Source organism: Cydia splendana, chromosome 1 (genome assembly GCF_910591565.1).
Source record: "Cydia splendana chromosome 1, ilCydSple1.2, whole genome shotgun sequence".
In the NCBI taxonomy this organism is placed as follows: domain Eukaryota; kingdom Metazoa; phylum Arthropoda; class Insecta; order Lepidoptera; family Tortricidae; genus Cydia; species Cydia splendana.
The window spans coordinates 21,667,876-21,692,744 of record NC_085960.1 but is presented as its reverse complement, the minus strand read 5'-3'; the positions used below and the strand labels follow the sequence as shown (position 1 = coordinate 21,692,744).

At 35.6% G+C, this 24,869-nt stretch overlaps 1 protein-coding gene across 3 annotated transcripts in view; it reads right to left on the bottom strand.

The window, feature by feature from the left end:
- The window catches only part of LOC134796803 (cadherin-86C), a 113,603-nt gene that overhangs the window by 52,184 nt on the left and 36,550 nt on the right, over nucleotides 1–24,869 (bottom strand). The window lies entirely within an intron of this gene.

Genomic DNA, 24,869 nt, shown 5'->3' with positions numbered 1-24,869 from the left:
CATCCCATTAAAATGTATAATAATATATTTGAATTTCGTGTAAATGTTAGAATTGGGATTGGTTTCTAAACGAGGCGATAACATGCCGGCAATTAAAACTCCATTTCCAAGTAACATTCTTTCAAATAAACAGATTTCAATATATTTTTCATCAAGAGTAATTAACGTTTTTATTGCCTGGAATATGTGTGAACAAGTGTTCAATCTATTATAAATGGGACGTCGATTACACAAAAAACGTGAATGATGATTCTTAATTAATCAAATACCGGCGGTATCCTCACTGAAAGCTTGTGATGAAGTTGAATTTGTAAAATTCGATAACATTCTCTCGAACTAAGCATTTGAATTGCACAAGATAAATGTCTACGAATTCACCTCAGTGTCCGTCTGTCAGTGTGCCGCACGCAAGCCATTTGACGTAAACACTTGTTTTAAGTGACAGAAAAGTTTATGATATTTCCAAACCGTGTGACAGGTTCATTAGAGTGTGATCCTTAGCGGGATAGCTTGGCTCGATATGGAGCGCACGAAATAACGGCGAGCTGTACCGCGCAATGATGTACGCTTTATACTTTGACCTCTCCATTTTAGTACAAGATTACGGCAAAAACTTACATTGATTTTAACGATACGAAAACTTATTAAGCTCAATGAAGTACACAAGAAGCAGAAGACACGAAAACTACGTACTTGTCCGTCCAAGTATTTTGGCGGGTAAAATAACCTAAATAGAATTATTCAAATATCATTCTTAGTCTTATGGCTGAGATGATGTTCAGCAGTGGACGTCTTATGGCTCAGATGATGATGATGAAATATCATTCTGATGTAAATGTACGTTCGAATCGGCCTGTTAGTATAGAAATACTTTGATATATAAATTGCAAATAAATTGATGTATACTACCTACTTACTTACTTAAGATAAATGATAAAGGTTTCCGGTTGCTGATACCTCCACGGTCCTTTTTCATCTTTGCTTCAATATGTCATCTTTATATTCAGATCATCAATAGCCTGATTAGCCATAGCCTTATATATTGTATGTATATAGATATTTTACGTTTGCCTTTTCAATTAATTTCTAATAAAATAACACCTGTAATTAATCCTAATACCTCAAGCAAACGTAAACCGAAACTAAAACTAATTTTGACTTAAAGTATAAAATAAATAAATAATTAAAAACTGGTAAAAACAACAAATACTTACCATGAGAAGCGATCGTTACTGGTACTTTCTAAGTAGATCAATCAGAGTGCATTGTACTTGTTTACATGGCAAAAATGTAATTGACCAGGGTTACACCGCGCGGCGATCGGCGCGGGAGCAGAGGTTAATCGAGTGTGGCTGGCTCACTTCACGAGCCCAAGCATCAACGAAATTTAAACTTTATTTCTAAAGTTTAGAGTGCAATTTTCTCCGAAAATAAAATTGTTACTTGTAGCATTTAAGAATGATCAGAAAGTGTGGGGTCTTCTATACATGTACTTTTATGTATTCTGTGCCCGCTTTGGACGCGGAAGCGTTCCCGATTTTGATAACAACCACAATAACACAATGCCTCGTATGCTGGAGCATTTCAGTAGGTATTTTTCAATAGATATTTTGTAGTAATGGATAGTTCGTTATCAGTAATTGGAAACCTGACCTAGGTTAATTAGGAATAAATCGAGGAAATACTTAATTATGTACATAAATAGGTATACTAAGGTAAAACCTACACTACTCCTACACTAGCTACTTTAGATTAGAAATTATTTTATTAAGATAGGGCACTCAAGGTCTACTTAATTAACAGATTGCTTTTTATTATATTATTTTTGTATATGACTGTTTGTTGCTTAAATAAATGAGTAAAAAATAAAAAGGTAATTTAAAGCAAAAGCTTTTATTAGTTTGTTTAAAAATGTTACTTCATCATTATAATACACGAGTGATATTGTATGTGATATCTTATCTATGAACATGTAATGCGGAGTACAAATAGCGCCTATCATCTACATCTCATTATAATAAACAAAAACATACTCGTAAACTCCTAATTAAAATCATCCTACGCGCTACGGCGTCGCGTGCATGTATTCATTTATTACATCGAAAAAAAAATATATACGTATGCAGTGAAAAAAGTGTGATTATCGAAATTTTAATGAGGCTATAAATAACATTGGAGCGTCGATTATTCCAGTACAGGACAAATTGAAGAAGCACCCCAGGCCGTATCAACCGCGCCGGTAGATAGTTAACAATGCGCCGAGAGGGTCAAATTTTTTTCTCCGCCTGAATAAACCGCTTTGAATGGAGCCTTGATTTTATGATTTATAGGACCCTTTTATCCGGTCTCTGCTTCTCCGTATTTTGTTTTGATTGAGGCTTCTTTCACAGTCCCGAAGATGGATTGTTCTTTATGGTGTGGGAGTTTTTGTTGATTGCGTTTGAGTGTAAATATTTTAGTCTCATTCTTTTTACGTTTTGAAAAATACCCCGTTGACTAGAGGAAGTATCAATAAAGATGTGAGTGCTTAGATATTATTTTAAATAACAGTTTATGTGGATATGGACACTGGAATGTTACGGGTTTGCTTATTTGACATTCTAGTGGGTCTCTATTATTTACTAACGCTAGGGCGAGAGATTAGGAAGACTAAATAATAGAGCGATAGCGCACATTAAGGGCTTTCAACATCCTGGATTATTCCCTCAAGCATTTATATCCATAGAAATATGTAAATCTAAATAAATATGTAACTACAGACCGGCAAGTGTGAGTTTTTTTGTCAAGAGGAAAGTAAAATGCGGCCAATTACACCAGTTAGCAAAACTAAATTGCGTTCCTGAAATATATTATTGTCTGTAAGTCAAGCGAGTCAGGGGATGGGGCGTTTGTTAGTCACGCGTCAGCTCACACCCGATGGCATTTCTCATTAGGCAGCTCGTAAACAAGGACTATTCGACGCTTACTAATGTCTCACGTCACAGTTTTACGACTATTGGCCACAATTTTAAGATGCGGGATGCTCTCAAAGACCGTAATAGGCTTGTTATAAATTACTGGACAGGTACGTGCCATTGAGACGTTGGTTATACTTACCTATATAAATGAATATAATTTAAAATTATGGACTAGTTTTTACAAATATAAAATTATCGGTTAGCTTAAGACATTTTCTCGTGAGGGGTCTCGCTTGACCCCTCCCCGCACCCATGTCAATTAATAGATTTATTGATATTGTAACTTAAAAATTAAATATATAAGTACAAAAACGTTTAGAAACGATCCCTAATCTTACTTCTAGGATGTAGGTAGTCATGAGTATATCCTAGGAGATAAAGATAACCTTAGAGCGTCCGTGTCTGATGCAGGGATTTCTCTATTAAAGATATTTGCCCACCGGGCAGGGGACCGCAATTGAAATGTCCCGCTAGCGTAGTGGGTGCGAGTTGTGTCCATTTCCGCAATTTCAAGACGTACAAGAGGCGATCGTGTACCGACAATGGGCGCTATCGTGTGGCGTCTAATCACGCGGGCCGTTGTACTGTTAGGTCGCTGTTGCCCGCGGCCTGCGCCCGCGCTGCACTCTGGTAATATGCGTGCGAACGCGATCCGATCGTCGCCGACTCTGCGCAACATCTCTGAGACACGGAATACATAATACACGAACAACTCTCATATATCTGAAATGTCGTAAATCGCTACCACCAAAATGATCTCGTGTACCATTCGAGTGTGGTATCGACGTTTTGAAGGTTTATATTCGTAAGAATCGCTTGGAAGCAGCACTAACAACCGTGGAACAGCTAGCGTATAATGTGCGTTTATCGATGTGAAGAGTAACTTGTTCCAACGCATGTAACGCATTTGAATACGCTTATGATGAAGATTGTAGACTTTTATGCTAAGTTGTGTAGCTTATAGTTCCTTTATTAGATCACACTGATAGTAGTCTCCCGGGGAGATGGTGTGATTAATTGTTAACTTTCATTGAGTCAGGGCTTATGTCACGACTTCAAGGGTAACTAATTGCAGCCATCAGTCTTGTTTACACTTGAAGCTGCGTAAAATCAAAATAGTTAAGTACTTCATCCTATGTTATCTACATCTAGGTATAAAATAATTAGATCGGACATAAAAATAATTTCCGTGTATTTACATTACTTTTAATTCTTTAATTTAATAGATAACCTTGCAAAAGTATTTGGTAAATGTACATTATACATAATTGATCACTATAATGTCGAATTAGTTGACAGTTAATTAGAGCTTGCCAGTCAGCACTCGTGTCGCAACGAGCCGGCCGCGCCGCACAATGTGGCCGCAGAACTAGTTGCTATTATTTTAAATATTTATGCCAAACTCGAGGTCTTGAACTGGATGGAATTGTACAGGAGAACTGCACTAGTATTGAATAAGTATTTTCTGAAATTATTTTACATTTTAATTGTTTTTGGTTGCTATTGCTAGAAGGTCTACTTCTTTTACCAAACACATTAAGTATACAATCAGTCGATGCATTATAAGCTAGCCTTGCCTATTTTTATTTAAATCTCTGTTTATTAATAAATATGATAAATATAATGTCCTAAACAGACAAGAAAAAAAGGGAAAAAATAAAATATGTAGGTATGTCCATTTGACCTATTTATAAACTAGTTTTAGCACGTCCCGTAATTGCGGTAGTTACAGTGAGCTTTCTATGAGCAATTACAATTGTATTTACGTAACAGTTCGCACTTAGCGGTAAACAACAGCTTATAAAGCGTGTGCGTAACAGTGGTCAATCCGCCTTACTTCCATTCTATTGTAACCAGCAATGTCATGTCGAATTCTACCAAACAAATTACATGCAATAATCGACATTATCGCCTGCAGACAGGGTTCAGATTAAAATCATGATATTTAAGAGGCAAAATTGATAGTGGCTACTACACAACACGTATTGTTGTTAATTATACTTATACATATTCTGCAACACTACATGATTTATTAGCTGTACCTAAAACAACCGTAGATTGAACTCTTTGTATTCATTGACAAATTATGCGGCAGCCATTTACTTTTATCCAGTTTGAAGTTGCTAAATGTCAGATAAATCTCGAGTCTAGATTACATGAAATCTTGTTGTGAACTAGTAAGTTTGATAAATGGAGTGTGAGGCATTTCAAGGTCTGTAAGGGCTTTTGTTATGTGATAGTTGTTTTTGGCAGATTGTGCGAAAATATAAAATTGATAACATGATAACATACATTTCTCGGACATTGTGATTATGACCCACACTTCTACTCATATTATTTAGGCAATGTTTAAGTTCTGTTCTGATTAAGAATCATATACATATGACATCATTCAGCTATTAAATAATATAGAAAATTCATAAGAACTGTAAAAAAATATTTTATCATAATATGTCATCATCACCATCATTCTAGACTTCAGTCGCCCACTGCTGAGCATAGGCCTCTCTTCGTGTACGCCACTTATCCCGGTCCTGGGCTAGTCTCATCTAAAAGTGCCCCGCGATTTTCCGAATGTCATAATATGTAGGTATATTTAAATAACAATTTATTATCTTGGAGATTATTTGTTATACGTAGTCAAGGCAAGTAACTACTTTTAAATTGGATACTAATAAACTTTCTTAAATCACAAAAGTTAAAAATACTTATAAGTTTCAGTTAAACATGGTTAATAGGTTAATTGGTACTCGTACGGTTCAATCATAGATACTGTTATTACAGTGAATTCACACCTTCACGCCTATTCAAAGGCACTACCTATTTATTAAGGACAACAAAGAAACAGCACTGCAAAATCTCTCTAGTAGGAATAGCCACTTATAAATCTATCTGAGACCGTATTTAATCATTCCTGGGAAGCGTTTCTCTATGAGAACTGAATTATTTTAATCCGTCGCACCGAGCGGCCATCTTTTAAGCTGCGACCATGGACATTTGTAAAGGAGGATTTTAAGTTTGCATTTAAATAGGTTCTGTGTAGTCAAAGTTGTTGCAATTGTCAAATTGTTAATCCAGTAAATAGTTAAATAATATACATTTATGATTCATAATATACAGTGCATGCAAATTATTTTGCGCACAAAAATTTAGTACACCTGCTAATAAGATGATTAAAATAATTCGTAACCAACACCCATGTCTTACAAATAAAGAAACAATTTGAATAAATGTGATTTATAGTAGGTAATTTGAATTTGATCTAATTATAATCTCATTGACGTATGAAATATTAAAATAGATTAACTAACACCTGATAAATGATAATGATAGTGTTTGTTCTTAAAGTAAACGATACTAACTGTGTAATATATATTATACGAGATGGTTTCCTAACTAAATCATAATTCGCATATTCAACTATTTCATCCAAGGTATTATTATTTAATTTTCAACCTCATCAACTGCTATAATATTATATTTGTCTCTATAATTCACCTTTTCAACATATCGAGTATTGTTTGTTAGGTAGGTACCTACCAACATTTGTAACAAACTTGGCCACGAGCTTTGCAAATGTAAAGGGGCGACTTACTGCGCCGGCTCCAGTAAATCAGCTTAGCCGACAGATGGCACTGCTCCTATCTGCCAAGCTTTGTGTAGCGCGAATCTGTCACTATTTCATTGCACTGCCATCCAAAGGAAAAAGGGAGTAGATTGTGCGAGTTCCTTACTATGCACAGACTTATTCGTTTTATCAGAAACTAGTCCTTTACTCGTTTGACTTACAGGTGTACTTTGAACAAAGGTTCATATTTTATTTCGCTTTTATGCAATCTGGAGTTTCAGGTATTGTGGAGTTTTCTAGTTAGAATCTATTCAAGAGGTAGGTAGTTTGTTTATTTCTGGGGTGTAACTGTGAAGTACAATCATTTACACTACTATTATTCTTATTTATAAGTATTTATGTTAGTATTAAGTGTAGGTAGACTGGCTGAATTTTTTGAATAAAAAATAATGTAAGTACCTACACAAAACCATAACGTCAAAATAAGTCTACACTCTCAGGAACAATAGCAAACCCCGTATTGGGGTTTTTACTTTGCGAGTAACCTTATTTGTTTTACCTCAAATGTGGACCGGATGATGATAAAATATTTTTTTGTATTATCCTACCGTAAAACCAACAGAGTTATGATTCTGCCAAGAAAACTTTTAAAGCGTTTAGTTTGAAAATTAAATATCCATAAAATATTGATACTCAAACTCAAACAGTACATCTTTGACACTCTTGCCTTATTTTTTGTCTCATACAATGCTTCATAATATTGTTTGAATAACTATTCTTTTTTGACACCGTTGAAATTATCAAGCTTTAAATAAAATAAGTATTACACGCTGATGACTTTACTCCACGACAATGATCTTGATTGAGGCAATGTCACATTTATTGTAGTTATTATTAAACAGACTAAAAAAATATGTTTATGTTTAACTATTATAAGGGTAATTTGCACCAACGCAGCAGAGATCTATGAAACTTTCCACACAATAATATTTAGCGAACGCTTTAACGGAGACAGATGGTTTGGTGCAATACAACCGACCCTAATTAGATCCGATTGGACAGATAAACTTCAACCGTGGTATTTGGTGGATACGTTCGACCATTTAATACGCCATCTTTGTCAGTCTTAAGGGACTTTACACAATATGATTACCATAATCCGTGTAGTTTTATAAGACATTTATAAATTGTTTGGATGTAGGTATTTTACAGAAACTTATGATAAAAAATAAAAAATAAATATAGGAATATTATTACATTAGCCGTCAAAAATTCAAAAATATGCAATAAGTATTTATTTTATTTACATACACACAACCAACCAACAGGCTATCCTAATTGGACAGTATGGAATTTTACACAAAAAAGAGACAATAAAAACATAGGTACGTACTTACAAAATACAGTAACACAATACATATAACGTGGCCTTTGTGAATTCGTTCAAAGAACAAAAAAAACAAATCTAACTCGACCATACTCGATTAATTACATCAAATTACAATTACATCAAAGTAACTGTCATTTCATAGACAATCATGATTACTAGCATACACATAGAGTCTGTGCGAGAAGAAGAGTCGTGGAATGTATGTGGCCCAATACATTCCACGACTCTTCTCTTTCCGCACAGACTCTAGCACAGTGTACAACTTTATGACGATACTGAATTTCAGTACGTGGACCCAGCTCCATTAGGGAACATGATGTTAGCTACATAACCTACATTTATAGCATCCCCTTTGTTAAATCACAATTTAAAGCATAGCGCGCAGCGCGCGGCACATTATGCGGGGGCTACGGCATTGCAAGCATTGAAATCAGTATTTTGACTTGTCGTTAATAGTAATGTAATACACTGTTGAATCATTTGAACAATGCGATGAATATTATACAACACGTGTGCTCGTAATTACATTAAATATAGTCGTGGCTGGTAGCACTATCTCTAAGCTTCAAGTCTAGTTTCGATCGAAGGTACCTATGAAGTCAAAGCAGTGAATTTATTAATTGTGCTGTGGCACCGCGATCGCGGTCAAGTGGCTAAGGCGCTTAGAGCAAAACCTCACCCCGCAATCAGATTAAAATTATTTTCCCTCACTTCAAACGCTTCTTGGATACTTCGAGCAAACTTGGCTATGTGTAAGTACATAGTATAAATACGAAGCCAACATAGGCTTCTATTCCTAAGAAGTGCGTGACTATGTACTATGTATTATGGGAATATTTTTTATATCTGAAAAAGCTGAAGTGGTTCAGAGCAAATCTAGTTTACGCAAATAAGAAATACAAGGTGAATGTTTTGACATTATTATGTAGATTCATAAAACATAGTGTTTCAACATAAGTCCTATTGCACACATTTAGAAAAACTCATTTTCAGAATATAATTTAATAATACTTATTCCATTTCATAATTTGATGGTGATGATGTAATGATAATTGGAAATATTAAATGATTTATGTATTTTTACAAGAGTACTTTTTTGGAAGAATTTATTAAATTTTGACGACAAAAATAATCGTTATTTAACTATGCTATAAGCTGGCCACCTTGATTCGTCAACCTTTACGAAATGCTGAACCAATTATTCTTAATACCAACATGTTTCAACATAATCAAACTTAAGCAGTCAACTACTCGGCAACAGTATCAGTGCATCTGTGATGACATCACACGATGGCCCACTTACTTTACACACTAGCATGGTATGATTGGGATCTCGGTGGTGTGATGTGAATTGATAAATAGTAAATGTAGGTTTACATATGAGCATGTCCGCATTCGGATATTAAAGATAAAGTTAGGCGTGTTGACTGGGAAAGGATTGAATACATGCATAATCGTTCAGTCCTTTTAAGTCTCAACACTTGTTTACGCCGTTGCAATGCAACTGGTTGGCTTCACCATGCTACTGTTTGTGCATTGCCGTTATTCACAAGCAAGAATTTATTGGGACTATTGAATCTTACATGAGATATTCGCAAATTGAAAACTGTCAATGTGTCTCCACTTTTTTTTATTTTCCTAAAATGCATAACGTGACGTGTTATTTTCTTTAAGTTTCAACATAAGTTCACGTAAAACGTTCATAATGATACTTGGCTGCGTAGCCTGGATGTCGACTTATAATAGTTATAATAAGTTGTAATATTATCATATTTATATTGCCTACAATATTTAATACGCCATACGCTTATTGAAATAAAATGATACTTTATACCGTAACCACTCGTAACAATGAATATTCTTCGAAAAGAAAGTGGGCCTCTAAATTTCCGATAGCCTAGTTACAATTAACGTGAGATGTGGGTCGCACCGATAAGGTTTATTTTTAATTTGGACCGATCGTGCGGTCCGCAAGGTGCTTGGGCAACCGCGATCGCCAGAAGACCTGCGCTAGCGACCTATTGTTCATCTCTGCTAACAACACTATTAGGGTTGTCACAAGCTTTATTGAAACCACCGCCAACATTTATATTCGAACATACTAAATGATTTATTTACATACTCATATTGAAATAAACTTGTAGATTTCGATTATAAATAAACTAAGTTGTTAATGAACAGTGTAATGTAATATAAATGCCATACGATAAATAAATAATAAACTGTTGGTTTATGAGTATAAAGATTTGCTGGCACAAACTCGGTAATAAGTCTTACAGACCGAAATAGGTATTACTGTCATCATACCATACAATAGCTTACTTTAAGGAGTAGAGAGAGTAGAAAAAATTTGGAATATCCAATTAGAAAATGTTGATACAAATCGTAACGGTCATTTGACTGTCCATATGAATATTTTTGCGAGATTGAAATGAATGTTTGGTAAGCTAAGAACAAATCATAAGCCCGCTGGCTGTCGTGTCGATTGTGGCAGCCCTGCCGGTTTGACCGATTTATGTCAGGAGCTAATCATTTAACTCGGATGGCTAATGACAGTGGGCAGTATTGTTCCCCAACTCTTGCGCAACTCGTGTCGTAACGGCTTTGAACTCCAAACTTTCTTGTTATTAATTATTATGCTTCGCTGCCTTAAAGTTAAGCCTGAACGCTTTATGCCTTGGGAAATCTCTATCGTAACCGTCCAAAAAATATTCTTTATCAATTAGTTTAGGATTGTTTGAAGAGTACCGTAAAATGGGGTGAGTAGGGTCAAAACTGAAATTCAAACCTCGATAACATTTTATTTTTACATATGAAAACTGAATGGTGTATATAATAAGTGTTCCGGACGTTTGTATTTTAGTTTTTATTTTATTTTGGGTAGTTCCATTTCATAACTTTGACGATAAAGAGGAAAACCCACCTCACCCCGTAGTGCCTCGTATTTGGGGTGAGAGGGGTTTTCATGCAAAGGTGATTTTGGAAGATTGTTGGATCGATTTTTTTTTATGTTATAGCTCCATTTTAAATTGGAATTGTACATTATTTTTGTAGCAGTAGCCATAAAATCCCTTCTCACCCCCCCTCTCAAACCTTCTCTCCCCATTCATAACCCACCTCTCCCCGCGAAACCTACTCACCCCGTTTTACGGTATCCTAAGCTGTAACGAAATGGCATTGACTTACTATTTGCTAATTTATGCTGCTTTAATTGTAGTTTTGTGAGTAAACAGATTTGCTAATCATCATTCATCAATACAGAGAGGGCCTGCACTATAATATGTATTTTCGGATCTGCTGCTACTAACACAATGTACAATAGATATGTGTATACACGGCTATAAATATTAGAGATGCCCCGAATAGTGAATTTGGCCGAATAACGAATACCGAATATTCGGCATGACATGCGAACATTTTGAGTCACAATTATTATGAAAACTGTTCGCCAACAAAGCACAACGTTTGCTAAGATATAATTTATTGTTGAACAGAATTAATTAATGTAGTTAGGAGTCAATCAAATCAGACCCATGTTAAAAATTAAATATTTTGTAATCAACAAATGCTCAAAAACGTGTCTTCGTATTTAAGTACTTTCCAATAATACATTTTAAATATTAAATATACCTAGTTTTTGGTTATTTTTTGTGTAATTTTTCTTATTAGGTAGGTGCAATAGATATTCGGTACTCGGCCGAATAGTAGGCAACATTCGGCCGAATAACGAATATTCGGCAAAGTGGCCGAATAGGCTGAATACCGAATAGTTGCCGAATATTCGTGGCATCTCTAATAAATATTATATATCGGTCTATAGAAAGAGACTAAACTAATTTCGACTTCGTAGAGACACACTACCTATTGTGATTTTTGTCATAAGATGTCATATTTAAAGGCATGCATCATGTCATCAATTTGACGTAAACTAATAATTTCCATTTATTTGATAAATTGATATGAAACGACACTTAATAAATACTATTATGGGTCTCTATTGTTTCCCAAATAGTTTAAAGGCATAATATATTGTTTGTCCGAATTTTCGTTAGTCAACTTTTCAGGATTGCCATAAAACAAACCTAACCTAACCTATCTATAGAATAACCTTACGAAAATCCTGAAAAGTTAACGGTTTCAGTTTTATGACTAACGATAATATGACGAACAATACATTATGACTGAAAACTTTATGGGAAACAAAGGGACCCCTACTATTGTTGATGGATGGTCGTCAGTGATCAGAAAAAGTCGTAAACAGCCAATTTTATTGTCTTTATCCAAAGAACGATGTGCTTTATTTATCGCAGGGTAGGAACCTACTGTACACAGGTACCTATTGACGATATTACGTATATTTTCGACCTATATAATTTTCACTTACTCTCCTCCAACAAAGGACGTTAAACCTTCAGTAGGTACTTATCGTCCTAATACCCTAATATAATATAATAAAGCCAAATGAGCGTGGTGCAGCGAATATGCTGCTTACAAATGAGCTACAGAACGAAACAATATTTATTATGTAAAACATAATACGCAAAATAATATATACGATCCGTGAAAAATACCGCACGCTTTATTTGCGCAAACGTATTCAGATTTCACGGCCTGTCATATTATACGCCATATTTAATTCAATTACACAATTCGGGCACGCGTCATGTGGGCTTGTTGTGTGGGAAACGCGACGTATGATAATGCTTGCAATCGTCCCTTAATGGGTCGGTCCGTGAACCCACTTCGATGCTCTCCTGGACTCCTGATGCTAATAAAATATAAGTACTTATACAGTAATAATATCCAAAGATAAAAACAATTAATGCCGTCACAGCTCAATAGCTTAGTGTAAAAATAAGACATGATAATGCATAATGCCATTTTACAGGCGTCTCATTGAAATGCGAATAAATTAACATAAACGACGCGACGACGTTTCGCAGGAGCGTTTGCGGAACAACCTAACGCAATAAATATCAAAGTAAATGACGGTGCGGTAAGTTTCATTTGGAGATGGCGCGATTCGCGACCCGAAGACATAAATATAGATTTATTGTGACTGAATGTGCGACATCTCTCTCGACGGTTACACTCGATGCGGCGAATTATTACCTACTTCAAACATTTTTGCCTACGAGCCACGACCTAAATTTACGCATCGTGATGCCTATTACCTACAACAGCCGATCAACGTACAGCGCCGGGGGTTACTGAACAACATTTTTATTAGTCGACAAAGCCCTGATACACAGTTTTAAATCTAACGGTTCATGTTAAATCGTGACTTGCGATTACTAGGAAATTGAAAAGTAAACATAACCAAGATTGCAGGCGGCTCGTCGGCTGAAGCGATTACGAAACCATATTCAGCGTAAGTCGGTAATTTAGAAGGAAACTCGTGTTCTTCTAGAAAAAGTATACTTTGAATTAGATGGTAAAGTATACAGTTATCATGCTGCGTGCGTATGGGAGGCGGGCAGCGACGCGCGGGAGCGCATATCGCGAGGGTATCTGCAGCGCACCCGCGCTCCTTTGTTAGTTGCGCGGGCAGAATAACAAGTCTATCGGGACTCTTAGCAAATATGAAACCTTCAATTAGATCTTATTTATTGTAAAAGTATCGAAATGGCGCGCTCTGGGCATGCCGGTGCAGCCTAAGCGGTGTTGCGTATAATTTATGTGCAATTATGACATAAGGTAGTGTTAAAACTAAGACTTTATACGGCGATCAGGTAGTAGGGCCAAGTGAAAAGCATGTCGACTTGTAAAATGCTGTGTTTTGAGATTTATTCTGAACTGTTAGCGATGGCCGATGGAGCTACATATGTCTGTTTTGGTTCGTTCGCGTGAGAAACACGGCCATCATGTGGCTCGCTTAATGGCCCTGCTGTTGCGTGTTTTAATGTGCAAACGTGAATTTAAAGATACGGCTGCATGAGTTATTATGCCTGATTTTAGTATATTATCTGTATATTGGTGGAGTCGCTTGAGGCGAGCTTGGTGTAGGTAAGTTTCCGAGAGAGAATTGTAATTTACTGTGAACAATGACCAGTATCTACGCAGCCTCACGTCATAGGTCAGCTAGTTATAGATTACATGAATCACGTAAGAATATATGCCTCAGGTGAAAATTCTGAGTTGAGACGTTAGTACATTAATCTTAAGATTTATTGTGCATTTGATACAGTAGCTACCTTCTTACTACAAGATAAAAGCTTGATGGTCGCTCACGGATTTGTAGCTCTTTCAGCGGCAGTTGCCGACAAATATTTAATTAATTGCTTTATTGTAGCTGGTCGTATTTGGCTCGAGATTCCCTTTGCCGCGATTCAGTTGCGACGTTTTAGGTTTATTACTTGATTATGGTGCTCCAAGCGAGTCTCCTGGACTTGTATATTTATTTAACGCAGGAATTTCATATAAGTAAATCAATTTGGTTCTTCTAATCGTCTTGACGATGGTTTTAATTTTTAGTTACTAGATAGAGTCGTGCTGTAGAAATTTAAGTGTGGGCACATCGTCCCGGTCATTATGAGTGAATCAATCCATAATGGCTCATATACTGAGCACATTAACATGATGTATTTTTAAACTGTTGCTGTTATCCCATAACATTAAGAAATAGTCGATCCATCTATTATTTATTACTCATGACCTAAATATAAGTGATTTGAAAATAGATTGAATGCTAAGAAAAGGACAGGTCGTGGTTCACGAGTTCACAACGCGATGATTGCATACTACTTAGATACAATTGAATTCGAAACAACTACAATTTTACCATCAATCTTATATAATTTTATATCTGTTATTGATTCAACGAACGCCAATTGTTTGAGATGTACTCGTATAGCGCGATCATTATTTACAATTACTGCTTATCTGTGATTGTTGTATTCTAGTTTGGTAAGAAAATATTGTGTCAGAGAGACGTATCGAGGCGCCCGCGCCGCCCAACCGGTCCGTCGACAGCTAAACAATGCTGAAGGTGATTTTAAATCAACTCAACTTACATAATTTGCTCAAAGGATTTCACAACTCTCCGTACGGTCAGATAAATGTCGTAACATAAAAACGGATTAACCATTTGAAGTATTTATTGTCCACGTTTAGTATTTCCATCTCTACGGCTGATAATAAATCATGAACTGTTTCCTATGCGTTATTTATTGAAATGTTGGTACAGATGTCTGAACTGTGATCATTTTATCAAATTCGCTGCCCACAGTGTCGATCCGTTCACCGGATGGTGAGGTAACACCGAAATGCTCATGCGCATTGCAGTGTTATCAGATGCGATTGTTTAATGCATCCGCGTCGGCCTGACTCGGGTACTAATGGCGTCCATATCGAATGATTCGTGGCAAATATCTGACTAGATTCAGCAACCTCGTAGATCGTGACGAGTCGGGAGCGAGATTGTGAAACCAAGCACTTTATTACCCCTGTGAATATTTTGTGTTTTACACTCGCTGTGTGGTCTCATTTTTAGGGGTTTCATAATAAAACTCTTTTTAAAAAGAAAACATCAAGTCCAAATTTTAATGAGAAATTAGCAATTTGTAAGAAGTTTCGAAGTAACTTGAGGAAAATATCTCGAGAAATCATAGAGTTAATATTCTAGGTCCATAGGCGAGAAATTTTATATATTTTTACAACACGAAATGGAACATCCATAGATGTTTAGTGCCGATTACAGGAGTAAACCAATTACTGTCTTCTTACTTAGTATTTAATTTGAATACTTCTAAAATACCAATAATGTATTCATTAAGTCAATGATAACTAGTGGACCGGTGAAGATTGCAAAATCACGCTTCCTTGCCTTCATAATTTTATGTGGGAACAGTTGATACGTGGTTATTATCTAGGATGCCTTTCTCAGTTTCACTGAGCAAAAGATTGGTTATTATATAGATGTCAATATAGACTTACGTCTTTCTAGTTATGAGCTAGTGTTAGTTCAATGGGCGACTAATAGCCTCGTCTATGCACGTGTAATTACGTCAAGTTGTTCGGACACTCCCCTACACTAGTTCCATTGTGGCCTCAAGTCCGTCATCCACATAATTATGTGCATACAATCAATATAGTTACTATAGTTTGGTTGCCACGTTTACAGAAATCGCAAATATATCATGCCATGTGAAATTAGAAACTCAAAGTCTCCTAACCTAGACGTTAGTGATCCTGCCTATGAAGCTGGAGGCTGGAGTACCTACCTGATAGGTTCAATTCCCGGTAAGGGCATTTATTTGTGTGTTCAACACAAATATTTTTCCTGGATTATGGATACCTATCTACATATATGTAATACATTTATAAATAACGGATAGTACCCACAATAACTACATGCCTTTTTGAACTTACCGTGAGACAAACTAGTTTTTGTAACATTGTCTCACAGTTTTTTTACACGGGTGATATTGATATACCTACTCGTAAATAACTGAGAATTTTTGGTATAATATTATCTATATCAATATCGTCGACAAGCATTTATGCGTCTAAGGATTTATTTCCTTAGCCAGCCTAGATCATAATTTCTGAGCCAACGCAAGCCAATGAAACACTGCGTTTTTATACTAAATATTTCATGGCAACCCGCGGCCTGCTCCAGACAGCGCGCATCGGATTGTGTCGACATCTGCCTCACGCATGGAAGGGCTACCTACAAGTGCCTTACTCGATTAAATCTGCTATCTACACGGATTGCATGTGCAACCGTAATACTTTATTCTATATTATTGATTATATTTAGTTGTTTGAAAGCTATACTAACGCCGTGGAGTCAGATTAACTGACATGACTAACATAAAGTAAGGTTTTGATATAATATGCATCAACTCGTCAAATACTACTAATTTGTACTTACATACTCGTACTACATACATATTTATTAGTTTTATGACTTCCTACTACTACTACGATGCACATACGAATATTAGTACATAATCTTAAAAAACGATACTAGCCATGAACTGAAAATATATGAACTCAGTTAAGTGCTTGTATTATTACATTATAAACTAAGACATTTTATGTAGGAGTTCTGTAACAGATCTTCCATGTCGTAAATGTTTATTATTCGTTGTATTCTGTACTTTGTTTAAACAGGAAATTTATTTCAGCCAGACGCTTTATATTCGTCTTATTTCACAGGACATAAATACTTTACGACAGTCTATAAACGTTCTAGGGATCAAATTGCAGAATCAGATTACTCCTCCTACAAGTACTCTGTGTGCCTTATGCTTATCAAGGGTACAATGCAGAGATCTTTGTGTAGCGTACGCAAATTTCACTGGCTTTTAAGGAAAGTGGGTAATTGCGACACCTTGCGCACATGTGTATTAAACGTTGCAATTTATACGTTTACAAGCCAAGGTAGGTATACCGTCGCTTATGGCTTGACCAAAACAGATGGTGTTGCAGCATCATTTCAAATTCCCCCGGTGTCGCATAATTATTATATAGGTATTATACCTACTTACTCAGTCATTCAATGTCGTTTTTTTTATCAGCGAGGCACGGTAGGTAATATTGCACTGTCAATGATTTAGTATTGTGACATACATAGCAGTATTAATGTCTGTGCTGTTAGGGCCACCCCACACTAGCGTCTCCCGAGCGTCGGCGTCTAGTCAACTATATGGCTGCTGCTCGACGCAACGTTGGCACAACTGCGCAGAAACGTCTTTTTCTATAGCGCTGACTAGACGCCGACACAATAATATTTCAGGAATTTGTTTTGCGACTACCTACTGACGACAGGAGTGGCTTCTTTTGATGTGTTGGTATATGTCGCACTAGTACACTACACTAGTTCTAATATGTACTATACTAGATAGCAAACATCTTAAAAATAGTACCTAAATGAAATAAGGATTATATAGTACAAGCTTCATAAAACTTCTAACGTTTATTGTATTAAACGAAGTAATGAATTGTAATGGAAACGTGTTGCTCAGATTTTACTTTCAATATAAAATCATTTTTTACCCTAAGTAATCTAGTGTAACTAGTTACCTTCTAATTGCCAGTCAGCTGCAATATCGGGACGGTCTAGAATACTCTAGACATTACGTATCTCATAAGTGTTAATCCGTCTTCTTCTAAGCTACTAATGTGCGAGTGGGATGGTTGAATTACTTAACGTACGACTACAGCTAGGTTCCGTAATAGGGGTCGGTAACCAGTTTACGCGGAAGGACGGATTAGGCAGCTAGGCTCATGCGGCTCGATGTGACAAGACGGCCTTTGCATGCGTACGCGTTGTCTGTGTTGGTCAATTAGACTTGTCACGACTTTAAATATCAACACGACTAGCTGTGTACGTACTTTATGAGATTATTCACTCTAATCTAACTTACTTTATGTAAAACTTCCAATTGATTTAAATGTAACGAAGGTTACTTGATTTACGGTATGGCTACTTATAAGATTTTATTTTATTTTAAAGGCCATCAGTTATTCCGGTCCGATTTTATTTGATTATTTTGAGGATAAGTTATTACTTTTTATAACTCATTTTCGCCAATGCCCTTTACGCTAATTATAAATTATCATACCTATATAGATAAATTATCTGAGTAAGGAATCAATTAATTAATGTTTAACATTTTTTAAGGATTGAAATTATCAAGAAAGTACAAATAGTGAGTCACCACTGTGTAAGACTGACTATCCATTTTTCCGGGTACTTTTAAACTTTACATTAGGGACGTCCCCAAAACCTACTACAATAATACATACCCACAAAAACAACCATTAGAAACCAAGGGCTTTATTCCCTTTGAGGCAGAAGGAGGTTACGAGAACCTATTTCAACAGGTTTTTACAATAAACCATGTATTTTATTTTAATTTAATTTAAAAATACGTATTTTTGTATCACAAGAGCCACTTATGCGTCAAGGACACTTGAGGACCCTGGATTTTTGAAGCACCCGTATTATAACATTTATAACGCAAATGAAATACCTCAGGAGGTAGATAGCTTAGCTTATTCCACATTCTGCACGTCTTGAAACATTAAAAAATTAAACATTGTACCAAAATAAACCACAACAAATGTGGCGTAAGTTATCTAGTCATAAATAATATTTAATTTCATCAGTCGCATTTGATTCTCACGCATCATAAATCAAAAGCCGTAATCAATAATGTTCAATCAGATGTTTGCGTAAAATGGCTATGATTATAATGAATTCAATCAATCAGAATGCTATGTGATCGAGCCCGCCAGCTAACCGCATGCCCACGCGTGCAATAACCATCGAACGTTGTTTTAATTCAACTGTGAAAAAAAAAACAGTTTCTACTCCACAGATTCCCATTTTTGTTCATTTTATACGTATTAGTTTCTGTTAGAGGTCTTTTATAAGTGCGTCTATAAAAGAGGACTCGTACTTATAAAAAAAATTGATACCTACTTGGAACGTAAATACACGTAAGTTGGTAATAATATCTAAACTGGCAATGACGATTCTTTGGAAAATAAATGATTGATTGCGTTATTCGAAATAAACTATTTTACATGGTGTTGCGGCAATTAGACTTCATCTATTTTTTGAAATGGGCGGAAAATAATATTTATGTAATGAAATGTTCTTAAACATATACGGTACCAGCGGATAAAAGTGCATTTTATGGATAGGTACATCGTTTTTCAATTTTAAATGTCAATTACAGGAAAGGGTTACTTTAATACCCTCCATATTTCTATAATAGTTAACTTGATTTATTTGTTATCTTATCATTTTGGTTATTTTCATTAGTATTATACTGAGTTTTACCTAGATGTCTAAAAAATCAATCAACGATCTCATTACTTCTCACAATACTAAAAATAGTTAACAAGGATAAACCCAATTGAAATTGCATTCGTTTCAAACCGTTTCCCTTTGAGCTCTATAAAATCGGGTTTGTACGTTCATTTTTTTCTAAAAATAGCTGCTAAAGAGGCCAATGAAAACGAAAAAATGTCTTTAAAGTTAGTCGGGAAGGATGTCGGCGATTATCGGGCGTCATTACCACGGGACTGGATGTCGCCGGTCGTCGGTCGACGGCGTGTCTTTGCGAATAACCTGCACCTCTTTATTGGGCTGGGACACGCCTGTAGACTAGCTGAGCGAGTTGTTAATATGTAATTAAAAACAGTGTTCAAAGTAATATTTAAATCGAAGTTGCTTTGACATATCCGTTCTTCTGATTTTCTAGCATCCTTAGAGACTAGTTGAGACGGTAAGGTTTTAAGTTACTTCGAGAAATAGGTACAAAATAGATGAAGTTTAGTCATAATATACTAGTGGCTCTGTAAGCTGTACCTGTGACCTCGCGAGTATCAGCACGGGCTCTGCCATTTTGAGAACTTTTCGAAAAATTAATCGACAAAAAATATATATCTCTCACAAAATTTCACGAGTTTCATTTGAAAATTGGGACCTGTGGAAGAAAACATTCGGATATACGAAAGCATTTTTGCCCAAGCTGAAACGGAGACCTTCGCAAAGGTCTCCGTTTCTGTCCATACGTACCTACGTATGGACAGAAAAGCGATTAATACAGGTAAGGTTTATTGGTTTTAATTATTCCGACAGATTTTCAGGACAAGATAAAGCAATTTCGTGAATGGACTTTAAAGTTATGAATATCTCTTTACTGAATCCCTTATTGATCAACATTTATCTAGTTATACTGATCAAAAATATCACTGCTTTTAGAAAGCCCTCCCGTACTTCCGAAACCCGTGTGGTAATTCTGAAACAGCAAAAATGTTTACCTACTATGTAACTAATATAAGTTATCAATATCTGGGGGACCGAGCTTTGCTCGGAAAACATAATAACTCAAAAATGCGCGTTTTCCCAGAGATACGACCTAGCTAGATCGATTTTTCGCCCCCGAAAACCCCCAAATTTCATCGAAATCGTTAGAGCCGTTTCCGAGATCCCCGAAATATATATAAATAAATAAATATATATACAGTGAAACCTGGTTAATTAGCACCTGGATAAACGGAAAACCTCAATAATTGCAACCAAAAGCTCCGGTCCCGGTCCCTTGAGACCAAAAGGCCTCTATAATTGAAATTTTAGAACCTCTATAATTGCAATTTAGATTTTAGGGCTGTTCGTAATTTTGCCTCTGTAATTGACCACATCGCAACTAAGACTTCTATAATTGACACTGTGCTAAAAAAATCCGTTATTTTTGCTCTTCTTTTTACCTCTATTATTGAAACGAGTCTTACTTATTACCTCTGTAATTGAAATAATGTACTTGTAGACAGCAGAAACAATATTTTAATAGCAATGATCATTTTATTTATATCTTCATCCAGAATTCAATTTATTTATTGGGTATCTATAACAACCTGTAGTAGGTGAAATAGTTTTGATTAAATCAAAAACAAAGTATGCTTTTTACATTCTAATAAAACTTTCTTCTACAATTGAAGGGATTTTTTTAAACCCAAATGAGTAATAAGAAAATAAAGTAGTAATTAATGTAGTGTAAAAGTGCAAGTATAGACAGAAGCTATACAGGGTGGAAAGATAAGTCGGGCCCTGGAGGGAAACTACCTTAAATCCTTAAGCTGGCTCATTTTACTTAAAGGAGACATTCCTTTACTTTTAAAAAGAAACAAAACTGCATTCTAAGATTTTCTAAAATTCGCTTACTTACCAAAAGGCAGCAGCACACCCACGTCTATTTACAGAGTCTAGCATCAATGTGATTACGCCACACAGTAATAATTCAAGAGGGTCGTATTGATCAATTCCTGAAAAATTTAAAAAAGAATGTATATGTACGAAAGAGTGAACTTGTCCCCCTGACGTATCTCTTTTATTAAAGTTGCAAGCTTTCATCTCGGCAACAGTTAAAAGGGCTCTCGCAGCTCTCACAAGACACTCCAGCTAGTTTACTTTTGAACTCTGTTTTTGATGCAGCCTCAAGAAATTTGACTGCCAAAGCAAGTTCTTTGTTTACATCACTTTATTATGTACTGCACACTTTTGAGACTTTGGAAGATGCTGAATTTAACATTCTTGTCTCGACTTTAATGTTACTTTTCTAGCATGTAGTTTAAATATATGTACCTACCTCAGTACAACACAATAAACGAAGTAGATACAATTGTGTAAGCTATTTTTTTAAACATTCGTGACTATGTCGTAATGGAGGTACATATGTATATGTAAAATGCAGGTCTATTTGTAGTTGACTGGTAGAGGATGCCTTAAGGCATTAAATCCGCCATTCCGCCTTTATTGTTAATTTGTGCAAAAAAGTTTAAATAAATAAATGAAAATGAAAAGAATTTATATGAGACAACAATCTTAAGATTAACAGATATTAAATACCTATAAGACATGGTTTTGTAACCTGTTGTCTCAAAGAGGATACCACTCAGCATGTGTCGGAGCACATAGTGCAACGACGCTGATTTTCAGTGGTTCCTTAAACTTAAAACTTAATCCTTAAATTTAGAAATAAAAATATTAAGAACAATATAAAACACAATGCGGAGCAAGTAGTCTTAAAAATAATATTCAGCATAAAACACAATTTGAATTATTCTAAAAACATGTGAACAAGCGATGAATTTAAAGTTTAATTACCTACGCAACATAAACTAACTTTTTTAAATAATAGACACAGGTGATTAGGAGTGGGAATTTTGGTTTGTGAGAAGATGAAGTTTTAATTTGCTTTTGAATGAAAAAAGTGATAAGTGTAGTAAGCCTATATTATACGATTTGCTTATGAAGTAGCTTGCGCGGTGATATTTAGTCAACGATGCAGCCTTACGACCGTCGATTTATTAGTCAATTCCGCGCCCCCACTCTCGAAGGCTATCGCGATTGTATTTCTACACTACGCTTCAATATCGCCGTCCATCGCATGGTTCAGATATTTCTTGGTTTGCATGCCCTTCCAGGCAATCAGTGAAAATAATTATAATATTTTCTCGGAACCTGAGCGGTATTTTATGGTAGAAGTCCAGTCTTTAATTAACGACTGGCTTGAGGCGAGTTCTTGATTTCTATTCTTTGTAAAAATGCCGGTTTTATAATAGTCAGAAAAAGGCAAGATAAATATATTATATTACTACATATATACCTACAGGTATAACTATTATATTCTGTTTAGTGCGATTTAAATTACAGGGAATAAACATGTAACTACATGTGTACAGTTATTGGCACAACAACTGGTCAATAAAGTAAAGGATAATTGATACGGCGGCAGTGCTTGCACTAGTGTGAATAATCTGAAATGTATTGCGGCGACAAGATTTAATGGCTTGAGTATAGTGTGTAAAGTAATGATCATTACTTTATCATTAGTATCATTGCTGTTTACTTGAGTAGATTTATTCATTATTAAGTAACATATGTAGTGTTTCCAGTTGGCTGAAAGACGTTTTAACTAACGTTAGTTAAAAAATTTTTTTTAAATATTTTTGTATTGTAGTAAGTTCGAAATAAATTGCAGACTACGCTTTTGTAAAAACTTGGCTCCTGTTCGAATTCCCGGGATAACGATGCCTGGTCCTTTAAGTTCTTTTAGGATGCAGCCGACAAAACTGAAAAGTCCACTTGCACCATTCACTAACCTGGGGTTGGCCGGTTAAACCTGGACTTACCATGGTTACCGTACAATTTTACCCTGGGTTAACAGTTTAACCGGTTAACCCCGGGTTAGTGAGATGGTGCAAGTAGGCCTAAGATGAGGTGTGTAAGTTTTAAAAATGCAAATAATGTAATTTTATCTCAAAATTTATGTTTTTATGTTGTTTAATCTTTTTTATTTAAATTAGATATATAGAGTTAAATTATTTCAAATTGATATTACACATATAATGTGATTTTGTGTAAGGGTTGTCTTAAAATGTATGTACCTACGCCTGAAAAGGTAGAGTTTGGTGAAACTACTGGTATTATAGCAAGGTTAGCTAAAAATCTAATCTAATCTCTACATGCATTATTAAACCATTTAATTTTTTTTTCTAGGTAATAGCTATTTTTATAAGGCCCCCATTTAAGTGGGGTAAGAGAATCTAAGGGACAAGAGAAACATTTGTAGGGAAAATAACTCTGCCCCGTGCAAAATGAACTATGTTTCTATACATAGGTTTTATGTTTGTATGGTGGGGTAAACCTCATCTGACCTGACGTAAATAATATACAAAATTGTGTCTGCTTGGAGTTTATTAGAACTCGCTCAGATTCAATTACGCAGCGAAACCACGATTAATTAATTTGTCAAGCGCGTGAAGTGATTACCGAGTGATCCTGCGAATAACATTTAGGGAGCAGAAATGGATGTGATGAGTCCCCCGCGTTTCATTTGAAATTTGTAAAAGCAGCCGACGTTAAGAATTATAACTCTGTCTCAGAGTTATAAACAACATTACGACAAACACGACAGTTAATTATTAGGTGTGCAATATTCTTACACATGAGTATAATTAATCACCGCAGAATAAGCAGAAATACGTTTTTTGTCTGTAGTCATGATTAGTTTTATAAAATTACACGGATAATGCATGCTTCCACATTGTGAATTCATAATTTAAACTTTGACAGCATTTAAATTGAAATTGAAGGCACGAGGATGTATTACCAGAGTTACCCAAGGTGAAGGCAGTATTTCAGAACAAATATATTTGAAAATAAATCCCGTTATCCCATTATACATTACTCAAGGCTCGTTCCGAATGTAGACTCAACAAACATTTCTCAGGCATGCAAATGTCACCGAGCACGTGTACGTTTCGCGCCGACGAAGTAATTTGTCGGTTATTTATCGTCGCAACTAGATGTATTTCGAAAGGCGGGAAATCGCGGAATTATACGGCGCCACGTGGGTGTGTTATGACAATGTGCAAATCTGCATTGCTAAGTAAAAAGATGTATTATGTGTCTTCCAAGCGGTTATCTACA